This window comes from Vicia villosa, unplaced genomic scaffold, assembly GCF_029867415.1.
Source record: "Vicia villosa cultivar HV-30 ecotype Madison, WI unplaced genomic scaffold, Vvil1.0 ctg.000089F_1_1, whole genome shotgun sequence".
NCBI lineage: Eukaryota > Viridiplantae > Streptophyta > Magnoliopsida > Fabales > Fabaceae > Vicia > Vicia villosa.
The window spans coordinates 1631881-1638009 of NW_026705008.1; positions in this window are offsets into that span (position 1 = coordinate 1631881).

The window sequence follows — 6129 nt, forward strand, 5'->3', positions numbered from 1 at the left end:
ACTTAGATTCTAACAACCTTGTTTATCAAAATCTATTTATTCTTTCTCCCCCTTTTTGTTATCATCAAAAAGCTTTTAAGAGGGTTGGATGGAATTAGGTGAATTAAAGTGGTATTCTCCCCCTGAGATGTATAGTCTCCCCCTGAGTTAGATAATCCTATGAATTAATTTCTGATTTATAGCTCCCCCTGAAATAATTTCTTCAGAAGATTTGTAGATATTTTAGCTATGCATGCATGCATCTTCTTAGAACTTCTAATATTTCCTGTTTACAAAGCAATAACTTTTGGTACACAAATTGGGAATGTTTTCGAGATTTTAACTCTATTTGTATCAGGTAAGATTATTTTAGATTATTTTAGTTATGAATGCGTGCATCATCTTGAAAGTTCTGAACAGAGTAATTTTTTGTTTTAAATTTTCCTATAATGCACATACTTCTGGTACATAACTTAGAATTTTCATCTGTATCAAAAATGTTTTACGTTATATCAGAACATGTTATACTTCTAGAAGAACTATCTTCTTTTAGATGTATACCCATTAACTCTTCTTTAAATTGTTTATTTTTTCAGGGTTCAGGCATTTTAGCAGAAAATATAGATAATAGTTAAACAGAAACACGACTTTTCAATAATAGATCAATGCAGATAATGACTTACCAAAAACTACAATAGGGGAAAATGTTTATGCACATGGGTTCGAATCCCAACTTCTGCACCTTTAATATTTTCAATACCAACGCATCGTACCTCCCGGTTTATCAATAACACCGATTAAGATATATATATATATATATATATATATATTTGAAACTCATTACAAACAACAGAATATTACTAAATTAATTATTTACCCATAATTTTACATTGTTCATACAGAATATTTCTATATATATATATATATATATATATATATATATATATATAGAAATTTTTTAATTTGATTCATCGTCGTCACTGTTTGTGGAGATCAGATGTTGGATCCTCGTTTCATTGAAATGTTGAGGAAGGTAAATGTTGGATGCAATATATTTCAAATCCCTTTTGCATTTATTTGTTTCTGATGTAAAACAAGAAAAGGGTTAGTTAAATGAATGAATATATAATTATTGAACAACACCGTAAAAAATATGATTATTGAAGAACACAAACCTTAAACACAACTTATTTTCTGCTCTTGCAATCCATCGTAGAGAACTTTAGCAAGTTTTTACGCTTCAAAGTTTTCATGTTATATGTTTCATTAACAATTATTGATATTCATAATTCTTTTCTAATAGATGTCTGTTAAGTTTCATGTGGATCACTAATGTAAGCGCCTTGAACGTTGATACTCATGAAACGAACGACACTAATTTGTTTAAGAACGGTGATCAATATCCTGAATTATCACACCAAAATTATACCACCGAGGTAAAAAAAAATTTACCCCTTGGTTTCATTAGGAAACCGAGGTGTATAATCTTTTTTTAACAATACATTATTTACGCAGAATATTAAATTACATTATTACAACAAATGCAGTGTTATCATAGTAGGTGTTATTCTTGGAGAACAACGCATTTTTGCTGTAATCGAGATCATGTTGGATACATTTTATGCTCATTATTTTAAATTTCTATGGATTGCATGCAATCAATTGCTAAGGAGCTATCTGCTCCAAGAAAGGAGTTATTAGTTCCAAACATTGGAAATTTTTTTTGCACTTGCAATCCATCATAGTGAACTTTTCCAAGCTTCTTTAAGTTGCAAAATTTCATTATCTTGAGCAAATGTTATCAAGGCAAATGTTTTCACAAGAAAGATATATAGTGGTGGATGTAGATAGTATGTTGTGGATTGATGCCTTGGCAATATCTCGAGCGTTGATCCTTTAAGAATATGGGATAACGATTCATTGATGTAACTGTGTAACATATTCTCTTGGTTTTTATTAACATAACCAACGGGAAACTTATTTTCTTTTTTTTAATAGAAAAATAAAATAAGTAATCCCCTCGGTTTTAGAAGAACACCGAGGTGAATAATATTTATTTTTTAAAAACATTACATTGTTTATACATAATATAAAAAAATCCATATTCATCGTCATCGTTGTAATTCCAAATTTTTGTTGAAAATATCTTTTCAAAGGTTGAAAAACATTCTTTGTTTAACCTGGAAACAGGAATAATTTTATGCACTTGCAAACTATCATACAAAACTTTTCCAACATTCTTTAACGAAGAGTTATTCCAAAAATACAACATCAACACCATTATGTGAGATAGGTTGCAAGGGTAGAAAGAATGTTTTGTTCAAGGATAGAAGAACATTGAAGATTTTTTCTGTCTTCCAATCCATCCCAAAGAATGATGTGTACTAGTTTGAGGTGAACACCCTTCTAACCCACATATATTTTCGCATATAATTTTAACGAAAAACAAAATAAACTACCAAAAGAGTATCACATCTTCATAATAAATTCATTTAACAAATATTCATACTCCGTAACACAGGTTACAAAAATATTTTAATATAGGTAGCATCTTTAACATCATCAAGTAAATTACTTTAAAACTTCGCAGCGTAATAAGAGATTCTTACAAACTTCTTCATAAAATAACAATTACTGTGAGAGGTAGTTCAAACATTAACAAAATCACCACACTTCATACTTAGGAATACGTGATTATAAGAATTACACAAAATTCTTCAAAATAACAAGGTAATTATAGTTCACACTCAATCGAACCCAAGCCCGATGTTACATATCAGAGCAAGGCCCACTTGACTCAATGAAAATTAAACTAGCGCACTCTGAAGTCACCTCCTAATCTTCCTGCACTAATATTTATCACATGCAAGTTACCCTCGTTTTGAGGCCACATTTCCTAGCAGAAAGGGTGAGTAAATCACAATCATTATAAAAAACATAAGGAATAGTTATAGTAGTCATAGTATAGGGACAACAACAACACAACATCATTCTATTATGTTCATATCATAAATCAACAATTGCCAATTCTTCACATCAAAACATTCCACTCAAAAATCAAAGCAAATACATCACTTAGTTCGAATATTGTGCAATGCTACAGACAATGAGATGCAACATCAATAGACTCATGCATGTGGTATCAAAAATATCACTGATGACTTAGTCATCGTTATCTCCAAAGGTCCCCACCAATAGAGTCGATTCCCAATTGGAACCAGAGCACATCACAAGTTGCACTCAATCCACATTATGGGATTGAGGCCACCACTGGACCCAAAACGTCCTATAATCTTCACTGGATCATCATCCTGCAAAACTTCACTGGACTACTCGTCTGACAAATGCTATGAATGTATGATGCGCAAAAACACATAATACAACCACAGTTAGTCAAAACGCATCATCATTCATCATATTAATCATACCACGTCACATGCATCATAATCACACATACATCACAACAGCATCAAAACATCATAGAATATAAGTCAAGTAACAACAAGATCTAGTTAATTCAATTTCATAATATAAAGCATATTTACTATTATTCATCACAAAGTATCATCACCTCATCATAAAAAGTACTATAAAACTATATCCTACAATTCATTTTATTCCATCAGAGTATAGGTTATTTTATGATCTCCTCTACGCTTCGAACGGCGCGTCAAACAGGGTCCGAAAACTCAAGTTATGAATTTTACACATTTTTCTGGTTCTTGCAGCATTCGCCCGACGAGCTTCCTCGTTCGCCCGATGAACCAAGTCAATAGCCAAACTCTCAATTTCTTCAAGCTCTTCGTCCGACGAGCTCTTCTTTCACCCAATGTACACATGCTTGCCTGAGGCTCGCCTAGTCAGCTCATGAGCGAACCATGCCAGTAGTGTCTGCCTTCTCTCGCCCCCTTTCTCGCCCGACATGTCCTGGGCGAGTCCATTCGCTAAATGGCCCAATTGAATTGCCCGGTGAATCAGCGCGAACATATAAATTCTATTACAATTTTCTTCACAAAACCTTGTCCAAACATTGTGATTTCTCCACATTACAAGTCCTAAACCATCATCTAAACTCAGTATTTCATTATACAATCACAACTGAATGTATTATACATTACGGGTATTATTCTATTGTAAATTCACACCTTTAATTCATCAATATTCCTTCAATCAACAACAATTCAACATAACCCAAAAACACCAAACCCAATCCTACAATTATCTAACACTTAAGCGAAATATAATAATTAGGATAGACTCCCCTTACCTCAGATTGAAGCTTGATCCTAATTCCTCTTCGTGTTTCATAAAGCCTTCAAAGTTCTCCCAAGCCCTAGCTCTCCTTTCTTTCACGTTCTTCAAAACATTCACGACTGAATGAAAAACTCTCTCCCCTTTTTCTCTTTTGTTTCACTTAACCCCCTCTTGAATTGACTATCTCGCCCTTATTATCTCTACCTCAATATTATTCCATTTTACTAATTAAAATAACCACAACTAATAATTCTCATTATTCTAAAATACTCCCAACACCTCAAAACCACCCAACATCATATATCATCATCAGAACATCATATTCAACAAATACTTAACGTGTACACGTCATAAATCACTACAACATCACATATCATCATCAAAATATCAAAACTTCATAAGGACTCACATAATCACGCTAATTTAATTAAATAACTAATTAATCTAGATTTTTGAGGTGTTACATGTGGAGACAACATTTAAGTTAGGATTAGGATAAAATCTGTTTAACAATTATTTCCATAGTAAAATCTTATTATTTTATCTCTCGGTTATTAAGGATACTGAAGGAATAGATCATTTAGTTTTCACTTATCAACAAATTAAAAGATAAACTGCAATAGCTAGGATTCGAAGCGTGTGCTAAGTTAATTCCCCCCGGTTATATTAAAAAACCGAGGGAGTATGTTATTTTTTATTTTTATAAAAAATAAAACAAGGCACGCCTTGGCATAATATCTCGGTTTTTTTCTAGCTAAGGTGAAAGTTTCATCATGAAATGTATCATTTGTAGTAGTGCATAAATAAAAATGTGTAGAAGACGAATTCAAACGAAATGATGATAAATCAACAATTGAAGTTGAGGCAGCAGTATCTGGAATTTTCAGCTTATCCAAGTCTTCCTCTTGGATTGTGTATCTTGCACATGACAAGACATCAAAGAAAACATAAATGAAAAACTAGTATCACACAATTGACTAACAGAAGCAAGACTCATAGTGAGGTTAGGAATATAATAAACAACAAATAAAGATAAGTTAGCTATAGAGATAGACCCTACCCCTGCCACTGACAAAGGAGTACCATCAACAGTTAAGACATACATGGATGGTTCAAGACTTAAAGATGCAAATGACTTATGATCATATGACATATGATGTGATGCACCCGAGTCAAAAATCTATATGGAAGAAGATATACCTGACAAGTTAGAATGTGTCAAACCTTTAACAGATGAGGCATACATAACATGTGGTTAAGTGGCAAGAAACTTTTGAAACTGCTCAACAAGATCAGATACCTATGAAGTAGTCTCAGATGGGTATACATGGACAATACCATAACCAACAGGAAGAGGAGCATCTGTAGAAGGAGCAACAACAACGACATGGGACGATGGAGTCTTAATATTCTTTCTCCCTGACTCAACAATTTTGGACATCGTGATTTCCAATGCCCTTTTCCTTGAAAAAAGAATATTCATCAAAACCAACTCTTCCTTGTGGTTTTCATTTGTTAAAAAGAGCGGCAAAGACATATGGATAAGGCGAGAGATTTCCTCTCTCATGATACAAATGAGAGTGAGACTTGAGTCTTATTTCTTCTGCCAACAAATTAACTATTGAATCAACACTAGGAAGAGGAGTGCGGTGCAAAATAGTCACACAGAGCCCTTCAAAATCATCTCGAAGAGCCATCAAAAATTGAACCAAACGTTGCTCTTCTTTACGATCAATGTATGCTTTGAAAGCTCGCAATTCATCTGATTCAATGAGTGCCAATTGATCCCACAAATCAGACATGACCGGATAAAATTCTTTAATAGTCATATTGCTCTGTTTTAGAACCCGAATATCAATCTCTAGCTGACATTGTTTTGTAAAATTAGATGTAACT